Source organism: Nyctereutes procyonoides, unplaced genomic scaffold (genome assembly GCF_905146905.1).
Source record: "Nyctereutes procyonoides isolate TBG_1078 unplaced genomic scaffold, NYPRO_anot_genome, whole genome shotgun sequence".
NCBI classification, from domain to species: domain Eukaryota; kingdom Metazoa; phylum Chordata; class Mammalia; order Carnivora; family Canidae; genus Nyctereutes; species Nyctereutes procyonoides.
Window position 1 is genome coordinate 7900637 of NW_026575032.1, and position 16246 is coordinate 7916882.

A 16246-nucleotide genomic window follows, 5' to 3' on the forward strand; every position below is an offset into this window, starting at 1 on the left:
TTGGATCTGACTCCAAAAGAAAGGCAACAAAAGCAAAATAATTAAGTGGGATTACATCAAACTAAAAAGGTTCCTCACAGCCAAGGAAACCAACAAAATGAACAGGCAGTATACTGAATGGGAGAAAATATTTGCAAATCATATATTTGACAAGAGGTTAATATCCAAGATATATGAAGAACTCCTACAACTCAGTAGCAAAAAATCAGATAGTCCAATTAAAACATGAGCAGAGGGACTTTCTTTCCCATAGAAGACATACAGACACACAAAAATATGCTCAACTTCACTAATTACCAGGGAAATGGAAATCAAAACCATAATGAGATATAATCTCACATATATTAGAATGGCTAGTATCAAAACGATAAGAAATAACAAGTACTGGTGAGGATGTGGAGTAAAGGGAGCCCTTGTATACTGTTGGTGGGAATGTAAATTGGTGCAGCCACTACGGAAAAAAGTATGCAGTTTTCTTAAAAAAAAAAAACAAAAACAAACAAACAAACAAAACAAAAACAAAACAAAAAGGAAAAAACCTACCATATGATCCAGCAATTCCACTTCTGGATATTTATTTGAAAAAAATAATTCAAAGTTATGTGCAACCCTATGTTCACCACAGCATTATTTTCAAAAGCCAAGATACATAAACAACCTAAATGTCCCTGGGTAGATGAATGGATAAAGAAACTGTAGTGTATATATACAATGCAATACTACTCATCCATAAAGAAGAATGAAATTGTTCCAACTGCAACAAAGTGAGTGGAACTTGAAGGTATTATGTTAAGGGAAATAAGTTAGATAGAGAAAGGCAAATAATATATGATTTTACTTATATGTGGAATGTAAAAAAAAACAAAACAAATTGTCTGCTCTTTTATTGACTTTTAGAATTTTACTTACTCCAGTTTAGAAAAATTCAGTGTTTGCCCTTCAGGAGTCATAGCATTTTTGGCCAAATAACATGTTTCTGTTACTATAGGTGATGTATTATTCCTTTGTGGAAATTTGATTTAAGAAACTAAAACTAAAACTTCATCCCGCCAGAGGCACCTGGGTGGCTCAGTCAGTAAGTGTCTGCCTTTGGCTCAGGTCATGATCCCTGGATCCTGGGATTGAGGCCCACATTGGGGTCCCCACTCAGCGGGGAGTTTGCTTCTCTCTCTTCCTCTTCCCCAGGAGAGGGAAGAGTTGTGTGAGAGCTCTCTCTCTCTCGCTCACTCTCTCAAATAAATACATAAAATCTTTACAAAAAAATAAAACTTCATCAGGCCAAAGGGGGTTCTGTGTCATAATTGCATCAGCAATTGAACATAAGGATACCCCAGAACTGCCATGTATAGTGTTGTGAGGTTTTTGTTTTGTATTTGCACTTAAGCTTTTCTTTATATACTAGTTGTATTTAATAAAATAGATACCTCATTAAGAAGTTTCATTCAGGGAGCCTGGGTGGCTCAGTTGGTTAAGCGTCTGCCCTCGGCTCAAGTCATGATCCCTGGGTCCTGGAATTGAGCCCTACAGTGGGCTCCCTGCTTAGTGGGGAGTCTGCTTCTCCCTCTCCCGCTGCTCATGTTCTCTTTCTTCCTATCTCTCACTCAAATAAATAAATAAAATCATTTTTTAAAAAAAGAAGTTTCATTCCAGAGAACACTTGAATACTAGAATAAAAAACATGTGCTTTCTGTCCATGCATGTTAATTTTATTTTGTTCCATAAGTTTTCTTGTTGGAATTTGATATTTCTAAACTATATAACAAAACAACTAAAATTTCCTACACAATTAAGATTATCTGACACTTTGAATTTTTACTAAAGTTGATGTTTTTACTGAAATTTGCAAGTTGCCAGAAGAACGCCTTTGACCACTTTGAGATATTAGAACATGATCTATTTGTAAAGAAAGGGGGAAAAAAAACCCTCAACACGATACATTTTAAAATTGTTCCAATTCTTTTTTTATGCAAAAGTAGCTCAGAGCTAGACATGATTTGAGAATATGAACAATAATGCCATTGAATATATGGAGTTTTAAACTTTTGTGCAGATAAATTTCCTTTGCTTTTATGATGGGATAGTTTTCTAAATGGCTGTTTAAACCTATAGCATTCAGTGCTTACAGTAATTTATTCTTGGCGCTAAATTTTGCTTTCTTTCCTTCAGTCAGAATAACTTTGGTTAATTTTCTTTATATAATGAGAAAGGAATAATTGAGAAGGCATGAGTGTATCTAGCACTAGGACATTCAAGAAGTATTATGCTGCAGAGAGGGAATAAAGAGTTCCATTGTTACTGAATTGAGTTCAATTCTTTAAAATCCTTTTCTCTTCAGACGTTTCAAAAGAATCATTTGAAATAAAGACTATAACTTTGAAAATGAAAGCTTACCAGTGCAGTTAGGGGAAGCTGGGATAGAAAAATAAATTTTAGAAAGACTTCAAAATTTCTTAGAGTATTTTTGTTCTTCTAAACATCCTCCAAAGTGATTCTTCCTAAGCATAAACCTTGTCAGTAAATTCTCTGCTTAAAACCCTACAATAGTTCCACGTAGTTTCATCATAAACTTTGATGTTGGGCAGCCTGGGTGGCTCAGCGGTTTAGCCTTCAGCCCAGGGCGTGATTCTGGAGACCTCGGATCGAGTCCCACATTGGGCTCCCTGCATGGAGCCTGCTTCTCCCTCTGCCTGTGTCTCTGCCAGTCTCTCTCTCTCTCTCTCTGTGTCTCTCATGAATAAATAAATAAAATATTAAAAAAATGAACTTTGATGTTAACTCCTGAGATCTGCACCCACTTCTACTAGCATGACTTCTCTGACTATATCACCTCCCCCCTCTACCCTGCCACGATTTTCCACCATGTACAGCATGCTCCGTTTATACCTGCTCTCACATCTCTCTTCAGCTTTCAACATACCCTCTGCTTTTGTTCATGCTATTTTTTCCACTTACAATACACTGGTTTCCTTTCCTCTTCTGTTCCTACCCATCTTTAACTGTAACTTCTGTCAAGTTTTTGAGATGCTCCCCACTCTTCCAGTTCCCCGCCATTAGAACCGGAGCCTCCTGCTCTGTGTTCCCAAACTTCTATTAAAGCACTTTTCACAATTTTCTCTTATATTGTTTATAGTTCTCTTTTCTGCTAGATTGTGAATCACCTGAGGGCAAGGGAAATGCCTTGCTTTTGTGGTTTTAACATGTAGCACCAAAAAGGCAGATGGTGGTTTCACAAGAAATGTTTCTTTCATTGATTAATTAACACTTAATAAACATTTAATGTATACCTCGGTAAAAACAATATTCTAATAGATTTGGGGGAATACATAGAAGTCAGCATCTAGCATGGAATGTGAACAGTAAATGCTGACCAACTGATGTCATTATTTTCAGCTTTGGAAAAACTTGAAGTTGAAGTAGGCAAAATAAAACTCCAAATAAGCTATTCAAGATAGTTATATTCAGCATATGTATTTTCTTGTGAAGGTCAAGTCCCAGGAGCATTTTCTGACTATTACAAAGTTACATTTATCTCCACGTTTCTGTTACTTTTCTGTGTAATCTAATCTGGTTCTAAATCTATGTTTCCTTGAACTATTCATTAATTTGTAGATGTACATTTTTTCTTTCTGATTGTAAAAATTATATGTACTTTTAGGACAGGGATTACATCTTCAATTTCTTTAAATTTTCTCTAGGACCTACTGAGAAGCTGTACACATAATATGTCCTCAAAAATTACTTGTGGAGGGATGCCTGGGTGGCTCAGCAGTTGAGCATCTGCCTTTGGCTCAGGGCATAAATCCCGGAGTCCTGGGATCGAGTCCCACATCGCGCTCCCTGCATGGAGCCTGCTTCTCCCTCTGCCTGTGTCTCTGCCTCTCTCTCTCTCTGTGTGTGTGTGTCTCTCATGATAAAGAAAAAGAAAAATCTTCTAAAAAATTATTTGTGAGATGAATAAAAGCAAATTCACATTGTTAAACATTATAAATACTACATAAATAAATGTTCCTGTGTATTAAGTCACAAAAAGCAATTCCTCAAATTATTTTTTGTCCAAATTTTGATATGAGTGAATACCATACAAAAAGATTTAAGTACAATTAATAGAATTCCTTAAAATGTAATGAAGTGTTGATTGCCTTAAGGATATTAATAAAAAAAGTTATTTAAGTTTAATTTTATCAAGACCTGGAGAGCAAGAAACACATTGTTTTCTTTACTTATATCATGGTATTTGCTCTTTTGTCTCTTTTTTGATGGCTGTAATACAGAGTTACTACATGGGACAACTTACTCTCAAGTTTAAATTTAGGATTCAAGGCTTACTGATCGAAGTGAATGCTTTCTTTGACAGTTCTCCATCACCACCATGGTAAGCAGATCAGCCTCTTGATGGGCTCTGGAAATATGAAGGTGAAAAATTTTCTATTTTGTTGATGGCAAATGGCATTCAACACTTGAAATAGAGTAATTATCTATATTTATTACTTGGCCTAACATTTTCACAAGTTTTGCTACTTATGAGTATTTCATAGATAATTTTCTTAAGTACCTATGAGATATAGACTTCAAAAATCTGAATTCCAAGTCACACAATTTTTTGACCCCAGCTTTTAAAAATTTTATATATAATATATATATATATATATATGTATATATATATATATATATATATATATTATTTATTTATTTATTGAAGTTCAATTTGCCAACACCCAGTGCTCATCCCGTCAGGTGCCCTCCTCAGTGCCCATCCCCCAGTCACCCCATCTCCCCAGCCACCTCCCCTTTCCCCAGCTTAACCATGTCACTGAATTTTCAGATACTCAGGTTAAATAGCATGAGGTATTTGAAAACTCTGAGATGAGTAATAGATATTATAAGAGAGCTTTGCCATATATAATAATATGTGTTCTATGTTTCCCTCAGCTTTGTTACTACCCTGGTGGTGATGTGACTGGTGGTCATAAAACACTGCTTTATTATTTTTAAGAAGATTAGTAGCTCCATTTTGCTTGTAAGGTTAAGCCCCAAATTGACTGACTGCTATTCAGAATCTTTAATTGGTTGCTCTCAAACCATATTCAATCGCTGTCTTCCAGAAACTTCTACCTCAACCAAGCAGGTCTGTCATTTTAACTTAAATGATTTGAACATTTGAACACAGAATTTTCTTTTCTTTCTGCCTACCCTAATTTTCCCTTTTCAACCCAACTAAAATGTTACATACTCTGTGAAGCCTTCTAGGATAATCCAGGTCATGGTGATCACTCTGTCTCTTGATCTCCCATAATATATATTAACTACGCCATTCATTTAGAAATTTATTATGTCCTGCTTTGTGACCTTTTTGCATTGCTAGATTGAATTTTCTCTTATAGTTTACACTGCTGCTTAAACTCTTAGGTACTATCATATTTCTCTTATTATATTTAAAACTCCTTAAAGGCAGGAATATATATTTTCTGTCCTTTAAGTGGATTTATTATAAAGCTAATAAAGCTTATGCTTTGGGGCCCCTTGCATGGTCTAATTTTATATTTCTTTTTTTTTAGACAGGGTCCTCCCAAATTATATATGCTTCTACTCCACAAATCCTCTGGCTCCAACTCTGAATGGGGATGATAGGTAACAGTTCATATTCATTGTGTGCTTATGGTGAGGCACTGTTTTGCTATAGTATTTATGTTTAGCTACAGATAAAAAAGAACACCCAACCTCCATCCCACCCAAACTGCGATATAATTAATTAAGTCAATTTTCCAGCTTATAATAATAACAAATACAGAAACCTAGCAGAAGCAGGCACACACAAAACAAAATATAGGATCTTTCTGAACAGCTTCCTTTGGCCCCTCTAAGTCCTGATAGAGACATGGTCCCAGCAGGGCTCAGTAATAAAGCTGACTAATTTGTTATGCCATAGTTTTTTATGGTTAGGATTAATGTTATCATTCAAAAAAAAATCATGTGCTAGCAATAATGTGTCCTTAACCAGAAATATTTGGAGATATCGGAATTCTCCTGATTCTCAAATCATTCTCAACATGAGAGGGTCATAGACTCATGTGGGTGGGGTGGGGGAATGGGGACACCTCACAGGATGCTCCAAACAGAATCTTTGTCCCCAGTTTGACAGCATTTTGGCAAGTACTTGACAAATATTTTTCCATTTAATCCTCATAGCAATCCTGTGTAATAGGTATGTTTACTATCATCATTTTACAAATGAGGAAGCAGAGGCTCAGAGAAGTTCATTATCCTGCCTAAGATCACATAATACCTAAGTAATGAAGTTGATACTTAAAGTCAGGTCTGATTTTAGCACTAGAATTTTAAAAATTTCTTACTAAAGTGATCACAGTAGATAGATTTGTTTGTATTATCTTTTTAAAAATTCTTTTTGAAATCCTCTATATCCTTCAGGTCTATTCATTGATACTAGTTTTGAAAAATATGCTGAGGGGGTCGGGGAAAGATTCCAGTGACAAAAGTTTGGAAAGCACTGCAAACTCTATTTGTCCCTTGGAGAGTCATTATGGATATTAGCATATTAGTAACTCCATAATCCTTCACAAGAGAAATCTGTTGTATATTATAACCCAAAACATTGCAAACATATTTTTCCACTGTACTTTTTTTTTACATAGCAGCAATATAAATAACAATGGCATCTACCACTTACTATTTACTATCTTCCAGACACTATTCTAAACACTTTATGCATTAGTTCTATGATCCAGATACCATTTTTATCTTTGTTTCATAGATTAGGGAACTGAAGCTTATGGCAGTTAAAAAATTTGCCCACGATCACATAAGCAGAGTAGGCATAATGTGAACTCACCTATTGTTCTAAGCTGTCTCCCACATTTAATATTTGCTATCTATAAAAATTCTGTGGAATTAATGTTTCAGTGAAATCACTCTGGGAAACAACTGGAACAGAATATATATAATTTACATATGTATATAAATTTGGAGTTACATATTTTGTATGGACACCAGGTAAATTGCTTTAATATTTTAATATCACAAGGTCATGAGAATGTTACATTGAATTTTCTAAAAATAGTTTGCAGTAATATTGAATAGAAAACTTTCATTTTTTTAGGTTCTAGATTTTCCTTCTTCAGAATGTGACTGTTTACAAATGTTTACTTTCTTGATGCTTTCTGGATTAAATTTCTCAATTGATGATTGTTTTTTATCTGCAATTGTTGAATCGTTTTTGTTTGTTTGTTTTCTGCAAAAAGCTTTATTGTTTCTATTTGATCCCCAGTTTGGGAGAGGGCCTCAGAGTGGTTAAAAAGCTACCTAGTAGCTGCAGGGAGAGGCTCAAGCAGAAGCCCCGACAGGAGGGAGATACCAGAGAGGTCCCTCAAGGGTCACTGGGTTCCGGAGGCTCCACACCTACTTGAGGGTGAACTTTTCTAGGAGATACTGGCCCAGCCCAGCCTGGAGACCAGCCAGCCTGGAAGGTCATTTAAGTTGTTGCCATTTTCTTGATGAGCTTCCCCTCTTCATCAAGGAGGTGGTTCTTCAGGAACTCATAGAAATACAGTTCTGGAATGATGGACACACAGGTACAAAACAGCCTGGTTCAGGGTCTTCCCTAGACCACAGCAGCTTCCATGGCATTCAGGGTTTTACCGCATTCATCTTGGAACAGCTTCTGCATATCTTAGAAGAGGGCATGGCTGCTGAGCTGATTTGCATCAAGAGGCACTGGTGCCCTTAACCTCTCAGCCAAATCCAGCTAAGTATCTGAGAAGCTGCCCATGCCCTTCAGAGCCACATTGTCATGCTCAAAATAGAAGCCTAGAGAGAAATAGGTGTAGGAGGCTTGAGGACGTGTGTTGATCAGACATTTGACAGCAGCCTCCACCCTGGTGGAATAATTCTTATTAACGTGGGAGCTCATGGTTGATTGGCAATAAAGAGCTAAACTCAAAATATGCTGTTGGCTTATTGCCAGAGGCAGAGGTTGGCTGAGAAGATAATCCCAAAAGTTGCTACTGGAAAAGAAGTTGGAGAGTGATCTGAGGCTGGATGAAGGGTCATCCCTGGGTCTGTTTGGCAAACACTGTTGAAGCAAGAGACAGGTCCATGGGACTGCTAGGTACAGTGCCTTGAAATGTTATTTTGTTTTGTTTTTATAAAGCAAGAGGGAATAGTACCTTGAGATGGAACTCTGCTGGTAAAAATCTCTTAATGCATACTAAAGCTGCTTGCTGCTTTAGGGTGGCTTTCCAAATAGTTTTTAAAAATCATTAAACTCTCAAACATTCTGTTTGGTTTGCAAAATATGGATAAGTCTCACCCATATTTATTATTGTAGACATCGTACAATGTTAGAAGCATTAAAGTGACTATGCAATTCCTCTGAAATGCAAAATCACACAGGTGACAGAAATTATGGTATTTCCTAAGGCTGACCCATTTCCTGATTTAAATTCATAGGGCTGGTTATTTCATGAAACTAGCCTCAAAGATCTGAATCCTATAGAGAGATCCTAGCTAGTCGTGATACCCAGTGTCTTTTAGAATATTATTAGAATATTAATTCAACTTCACTAAATAAGTTCCATACCTCCCCCATGTTTTATAGAATTTAAGTCGATAAGCAAAGTTTAGAAGACAATTTCCTGGTGAGATGAATTCTGAGCTCTAAAGACTTTGTTTTAAACTTTAAAATTGTAAAATTTAAAGCAATCAATTCAGCTGTGTCTAGGGTATCACTTGTTTCTATGCAAAGTCCATACAAGGGTATATAAATTCTTCATGCCTTAATTGTGCAGGGCAAACAATATTGTTATCTGTAAACATGTTCAGTCAAGAAGTATGGGTTAGAGATACATTACATGGCTATAGCCTTAAAGAAAAAAATTCTTTATTTAGTTATTTTGGATAGTTAAATACAATTTTACCATGCTGACAAAGCACTTAACCACATTTAGTCTATTTGAATCGCTTCACATTCTTCCTGTTGAAAATGCTGTACTGGACTTTTCCATATGACAGCCAGTCATCTAAGGATGTTCTTCACCTCCTCAAATTAATCTCATCCACAGATTTCTTTAACTTTCTATACAGTTTTTCTTTAAAATGCTTATTTATGTTGTGCTTTTCTTCCAAGGCTTGTTTTGTGATTTTTTAGATGCAACAAATTAGCAAATTCTGTTTGATGTAGCTGAGTCATGAACCTATAATTTTTCTGAAAAGATCACATGTTTTGTGTATTTTTCTCCTTTGATGATAAAAGTAAGTGATATACATTGTAAAATACTTTGGAAATAATAAAAGATACATACACAAGTAAAAGTCATCTGTAATATTACTACCCAGATAAAGTCAGTATTCACCTTTGGATGTATAACCAGGCATCCAAATGGCTGAATATGGCCACCAGACTTTTTTGAACTTACAGTGTGTTTTTATAATTTACAAGACTCAGAGTGCCATTACAGTACCTGCCTGGGTCTCTGCATATTTGAGCATGTTACAGTACATACCTGGTCCTTTGCATATTTGAGCATGCGATCTCTAGAATCACAGTGCAACATTAAAAAATTATCATATTGTAAAAAAAACAAGCAAAAGCAATCAGTTTTAGATTCTTTTAGCCTCTAGTCTCAGTCAGAAAATTTGCTTTCCACTGCATTCCTCTTCCTTAGAGGAAAAAGGCTAAGCAGCAGAGGGAACCACCATGCTATTCTTGGATTTGGCACTACTACCATTGCTAAAATGCTTCATCAGTTTTGAAATGTACCCTAAACTTTTGTGCATCTATCAAGAAATTCTGATCCTCATTTCTTTCATTGAAGCAAACTGTAAGGTGATAAAATGAGCCAACCCAATGAGACATTTTTTTTTCAATGAGGCATTTTAAAACATCACATTGTTTTTTTTTTTCATCACATTGTTTTAGATGATAAGAGCAACCATAATGACTAATGCTAATGCAATGCTTAATTTCAGCTCAAATGGCATTCTAAGCACTGTTCACATTTCAAATCCTGTCACCACACCATAATCCATTTTACTGGTGAGGAAACATATGTCTTTTGGATAACCTGACCAAGTTCTCACAGCTCCTATATGGAAGAGTCTAAATTTGAATCCAGGCAGTCTGGTTTCAGAGTCCATGCTCTTTAATCCCTGTGCTATCCTCCCTCTTTTAATAACTTAATAATAATTATATTAACTTGAATTGCTGGTATAATTTCTTAAAAGTGAAAAAAAAGTAAATCAGTTCTTCATTTTTATTAATTGTGTGAGCATTCACATTTCAAAGAGAAAATTTTCAATGAGTAAAACCCAAATGTTTTGCAGTTTTAATCCTATAAATGGATAAAACATTAAAAATATGAAACAAAAAAATAGTGCCCAAAGTGAGAAATCTTGAATATTCATAAGACTTGAAATATTTTGACTTATAAACTTACACTCTACCTCTATATATTTTGTAATTAAATTAAATTGAAAGGCTTCTATATTCATCAGAATTCTTTTATTTGTAAGTGGAAGAAGTAAAACTCTAGGAGCAGAAAGAGAATTGTTGGCTCAGGAATTTAAGAAGATGAAGACTAGCTGGCCCTCTTCAATCCAAAGATTAGAGTGATGGTAACACATATTTTTCTCTTTCTCTCTTCTCTTCTCACACCCCCATGTCTGACCCTCCCCTATTCATCTCTACATCTCTTCCATATTTCTGTATATCTGCCTTAATTCTTTCCTCCTATAGAGACGGGCTTCTTTTATGAGGTGGTGGTGAGGGAGATGACTCAGGGAGTTGAAAATGTGCAGTAATCCTAATTTAGCCACTATAAAGGAAACAGATTTCTTCTTCCCACTTCAGTATGTAAAGACGCTATGATACTGTAATTGGCAGCCCTGCCTAAGTCACACAGAGAAGGGTAAGGAGCACTTTTTCAAAGGAGAGGACCAAAGGCTTTTGAACAAAAGGGAGAAGGAAAATGTGATAGAGACAAGTGACTGGTGTCCATTGTATCTCCACATCTCCAGTACAGTCATTATATAATTCTTAGATGTAAATCTTGATGGGTTATTTAAATTCTTTATGTTTTTTTTTTCTTCTTTTCCATCTGCAACCCTGGCTTTTGGCAGATTTTCTGGGATATTGAATGGAAAAACAAATGTGCATAAGCCATTTTGCTGTACTCCAAGAACTACTAAAATATGTTGTTAGGAGATAAGATTGGAATTATTAATATTTTAATTTCTTCTGTTAAAAGCATTTGTCTTGCGTAGCCCTGAGATTAATAAGAAAATCAAGAGTTTATCATTTTGGGTTTTTCAAGTCCTTCTGTGTTAAGACATTCTGAGTATCTAACAGGTATCTTTAATTAACTCACTACATTTGTTGCCAATTTAAAGATTTCTTATTTAGATTATATAGAGAAGTAGGCATTTTACTGTAAGTAGTTTTTTAAAAAGTATTTTAATTAATTAACATATAGTATTATATTAGTTTTAAATGTACAATATAGTGATTCAATAGTTCCATACAACACCCAGTGCTCAATACAGCAAGTGCACTTCTTAACCCATCCCTCCACCCACTTCCTCTCTGGTGACCACCTTGTTTTGTATAACTAAAAGTCTGTTTCTTAGTTTGTTTCTTTCTCTCTCTCTTTTCCCTTTTGCTCATTTGTTTTGTTTCTTAAATTCCACATATAAAAGGTGCCTGGGTGGCTCAGTTGGTTGAGCTTCCAGCTCTTGATGTCAGTTCAGGTCATGATCTCAGGGTCATGAGATCGAGTCCTGCATCAGGCCCACACACTCAGCGCAGAGTCTGCTTGAGGTTCTGTCTTTCCCTGACATTCTATCTCTCTTCCCCCTACTTATACTCTTTCACCACCTTTGTTTCTCAAATAAATAAATACATAAGTAAAAAACCTTTAAATACATAAGTAAAAAACCTTTAAATTCCATATATCAATAAAATCATAGGGTATTTGTCTTTCTTTGACTTATTTGTCTTTCTTTGCCTTTAGCATTTATTGTTTAGCTCCAACGATGTTGTTGCACATTTACAAGAGCTCATTCTTTTTTAGGGATGAGTAATATTCTCTTTCTCTCTCTCCCTCTCTCTCTCTCTATATATATATATAGATAGATATATAGATAAATAGATATCTATATAATCACTTCTTCTTTGTTCATCAATCAGTGGACATGTGGGCTGCTCTATAATTTGGCTATTGTAAATAATGCTGCTGTAAACATACGGGTGTATGTATCCCTTTGAATTAGTGTTTTTGTATTCTTTGGGTAAATATCCAGTAGTGCAATTGCTGGGTCATGTAGGGTAGAACTATTGGAGGAATCTCTACTGTTTTCCACAGTGGCTGCACAGGTTTGCATTCCCACCAGCAGTGCAAGAGGATTCCTTTTTCTGTATATCCTCGCAAACACTTGTGTTTTTTGTTGTTGATTTTTACTATAAGTGCTTTTTCCCTGCATAACAGACCTTGTCTTTCTAAGCATCCTGGAAGGAACTAACTTATCTTGGATATGTTAAAATTCATTCTTATTTTAATTCTTAAAAATATTTATTTATTTGCTGGGGGGCAATGCAGGGGGAAGGGAAGAGGGAGAAGGAAAAGGAGAGGACCTCAAGCCAACTCCTTTCTGAGCGTGGAGCCCAATGCAGGGCTCAGTCTCATGACCCTGAGATCAAGACTTGAACCAAGACCAAAAGTTGGACATTCAACGAACTGAGCCACTCAGGCACCTCTTTATTTAATCTTAGTATATATAGCATTCTTCCATCTAGTTTCTAATTTTTGAAATTAATGCCTGTAATAAAGAAAATGAAATCATTTTAAATATGTGTTGATTACTGATTCATTTATTTAAAGCACTTTTTTTTTGGTGTGCTTAGTATGTTCCAAGCACTCTTTTAGGCAGTAGACACATAGTAATGAAAAAAAATTAGGCAAAAAGTCCTTTTTTCATGGAACTTTTATCCAGTGAATTATAGTACATAGATTATAATATGAATGGTTATGTTATTGACATTATCTTATAGATACAATGTGATTAACTTATAAATATAACATTTATTGAGGATTTATCATATGCTAGGGAATGCTAATCTCATTACATATATTATGTTATTCTGTTTTCACCTGGGAAGGAAGCATTGTTATTTTGCCCATTTTTACAGGTGAGGAAACTGCAGTATAAGAAACTGAAGTATACTAAGTGGCAGAGCAGGGATTCAAACCCAGATTCATTCAACCTAGAAGCCTGCACTCTTAGCCACAGGACCATATCATTCCCAGTGCCCAGAGCATTGGGAGGTATAAAATAGAACCTCAATAAACAATCATTGAATGAAAGTATTTCTGAGGCCCACTTATAACAATAGCATTGTGTTAGGCAGTAGAAACAGTGCCAAGAAAAGCATGATATAGTAATTTATGTTATTTGCTTTAATTAGACATTAATAAATTGGAAGGAGCCATTAACTAAGATGTTTGTAAAGTGACAGAACCCAGGAGAGATATAAGTATGGCAAAAGTCAACAGACATCATGTTATAAATTAGAATAGTAAGTTACTCTGTGATTGTAACATGAATCAATCAAGCAGTCTAAAAGTGCTACCATAAATGATAAATGAAAGGCATGTTCAATTCCAGTAAAATTAATCTTAAGACCATGAGATATAATTTTATAACAATACTCTGAATCTGGAGTTTGCTTTCTAGATTTTCAAACATATTTGTTTGAAATGTATTGCGATTATTTTTTTGCTTTCTTAGAAAGAGAAGGACATGTACCAGGAAACTTGGTATTGCATAAAAATGATAAAGCAATTTCTTTCTAGTTACTCAGATGTATTTCCCAGTAATCCATCTTGGTGATAAATTAAAATTGTCTTTTCTTTATTCCTTATTCTTTGCCCCATTCTATCCTGCTCCCCATTTTCTCATCCTCCTCCCAACTTTCCTTTTCCTACCTGACGTAGAATTGCAGAATATTAGGCTGGAAGAAACTTTAATGCCCATCTATTCAAATCTTTATATCAATTCAGAAATTCTTCCTTCCATTTTGTTGGTAGAGGATACTATCCAACGTTTGAAAGGCAGATCTAGGGGGTAGATCTGGGTACCTGTGTGGCTTGGTCAGTTAAGCATCTGACTCTTGCTTTTGGCTCAAGTTGTGCTCTCAGAGTTCTGGGATCTGGTCTCGCATCAAGCTCTGCACTTAGCACAGAACCTGCTTGAGATTCTTTCTCCCTCCCCCTCTGCTCCTCCTCCTGATTGCACACTATCTTTCTTTAATAAATAAATAAATAAATAAATAAATAAATAAATAAATAAACAAACAAACAAACAAATAAAATCTTAAAAATGGAAAGAAAAGCAGATCTAGTGTTGGAAGTGCAGTAGCTTCTAAAGTGCTATTATTAGAAAGTGATTTTCTATATTTAATTGAAACTCACTTCTACATATTTGCTAGATGTTGTTCCTATTTTTGCCTTTTAGATTAACAAAAAACAAGTTTTATTTTTCATCTATGTGATAAGTTTGACCAAAACCTGGCAAAAGGGCCATATCTAGCTGCAAGGGAAGCTAGGAAATGTCCCCTTGAGCTAGGCAGTCATAGGTTAGGTAAAACCAGTGATATCTGTTATTAAAAGGTAGCAGGGATAAATAGATACTGATGGACAATCATCAGTAGTACTGCATGTAGAAAACAGGAAAACAAAATAAAATCCTGTTTGTGTTATGTGATGGTAAATCAGGTGTGGCCACAAGAGGAGATGCAGGAGAAGCTCAGGAAAACAGTTTATTATATGCATAGGTCCTTAAAACAGGAGGCATGGCATGACATGCCATGAAGAATGACATGGTAAACACTAGCATGGGTCAGGAGACAGAAGGAAAAAGAGCTATGGGAGCACCTAGGCCACTGCCTTATGGGATTTCTGAGAAAAAAGCAAGGCAGGACAGGAAAGTTAGGATTGGTTAGTCTGAATACTTTTGGTGAGCTTTAAGCTCAAAAAATGGTCCCTAGTTGCCTGGTACCTGACCCTGGGATGATTAAGGCAGAGGAATATTTCTTCCTGAGTTGTATGGCCAGGTAGAGGAGAAATGGCTTTGCATTGCTTAGTGTGCACATATAAAAGATGTGCTCCTAGCTGGGCCCTTTGCTATCTCTAAGAATTGGCTAGCCCAGGGAGAGGCAATTTCTCTCCAAACAGAAATGCTTTTTTAAAAAAGATGTTGAAATGTCATAGTATGTAGAAAATAAAATATGTCAATGGTATACATCACTGCAAGAAATTTAAATTTTTAGGTCAGACAGAGTTGAGTGAAATTATTTTTTGCTCATTATTACAAATGAACTAAGCATGTTAATAATTACATTTAAAGAAATAAAATTTAAAAAAATACATGGAAACAAATGAAAATGAAACATGACAGTTCAGACCTTTGGGATGCAGCAAAGGTGGTCCTAAGTGGGAAGTATATAGCAATACTGGCCTTTCTTAAGAAACAAAAAGAGTCTCATATACACACAACTTAACCTTATACCTAAAGGAGCTAGAAAAATAACAGAAAACAAAGCCTAAATCCAGCAGGAGAAGAGAAATAATAAAGATTAGAGCAGAAATTAATGACATAGAATTCAAAAGAGCAGTAGAACAGATCAACGAAACTAGGAGCTGGTTCTTTGAAAGAATTAATAAGACAGATAACCCCCTAGCCTGACCTATCAAAAAGAAATGAGAAAGGACTCAAATCAATAAAATCATGAATTAAAGAGATCACAACCAACACCGAAGAAATGCAAAGAATTATAAAAGAATAATTTGAGCAATTATGTGCCAAAAACATAGGAAATCTGGAAGAAATGGATAAGTTACTAGAAACATAAACAACCAAAACTTAAACAGGAAGAAATAGAAAATCTGAACAGACCCAAAATCAGCAAAGAAATTAGATTAATAATCAAAAACCTCCCAACAAACAAGAGTCCAGGGCCAGATGGCTTCCCAGGGGAGTTCTACCAAACATTTAAAGAAAATATAATACCTATTCTTCTGAAGCTTTTTCAATAAATATAAATAGAAGAAAAACTTCCAAAGTCTTTCTATGAGGCCAGCATTACTTTGATCCCAAAATCAGGCAGAGACCTCACCAAAAAGGGGAATTACAGACCATTTTCTTGATGAAAATGGTTGCAAAAATTCTCACCAAGATACTA

At 35.4% G+C, this 16246-nt stretch overlaps 1 protein-coding gene across 1 annotated transcript in view; it reads left to right on the forward strand.

The window, feature by feature from the left end:
- The window catches only part of CUNH4orf33 (chromosome unknown C4orf33 homolog), a 69048-nt gene extending 65334 nt beyond the window's left edge, over positions 1 to 3714 (forward strand). Inside the window, exon 8 of the mRNA XM_055317066.1 lies at positions 3696 to 3714. The gene's annotated coding sequence lies outside the window, so the exon portion shown is untranslated. The remainder of the gene's footprint in view (positions 1 to 3695) is intronic.
- Positions 3715 to 16246: the final 12532 nt, after the last annotated feature.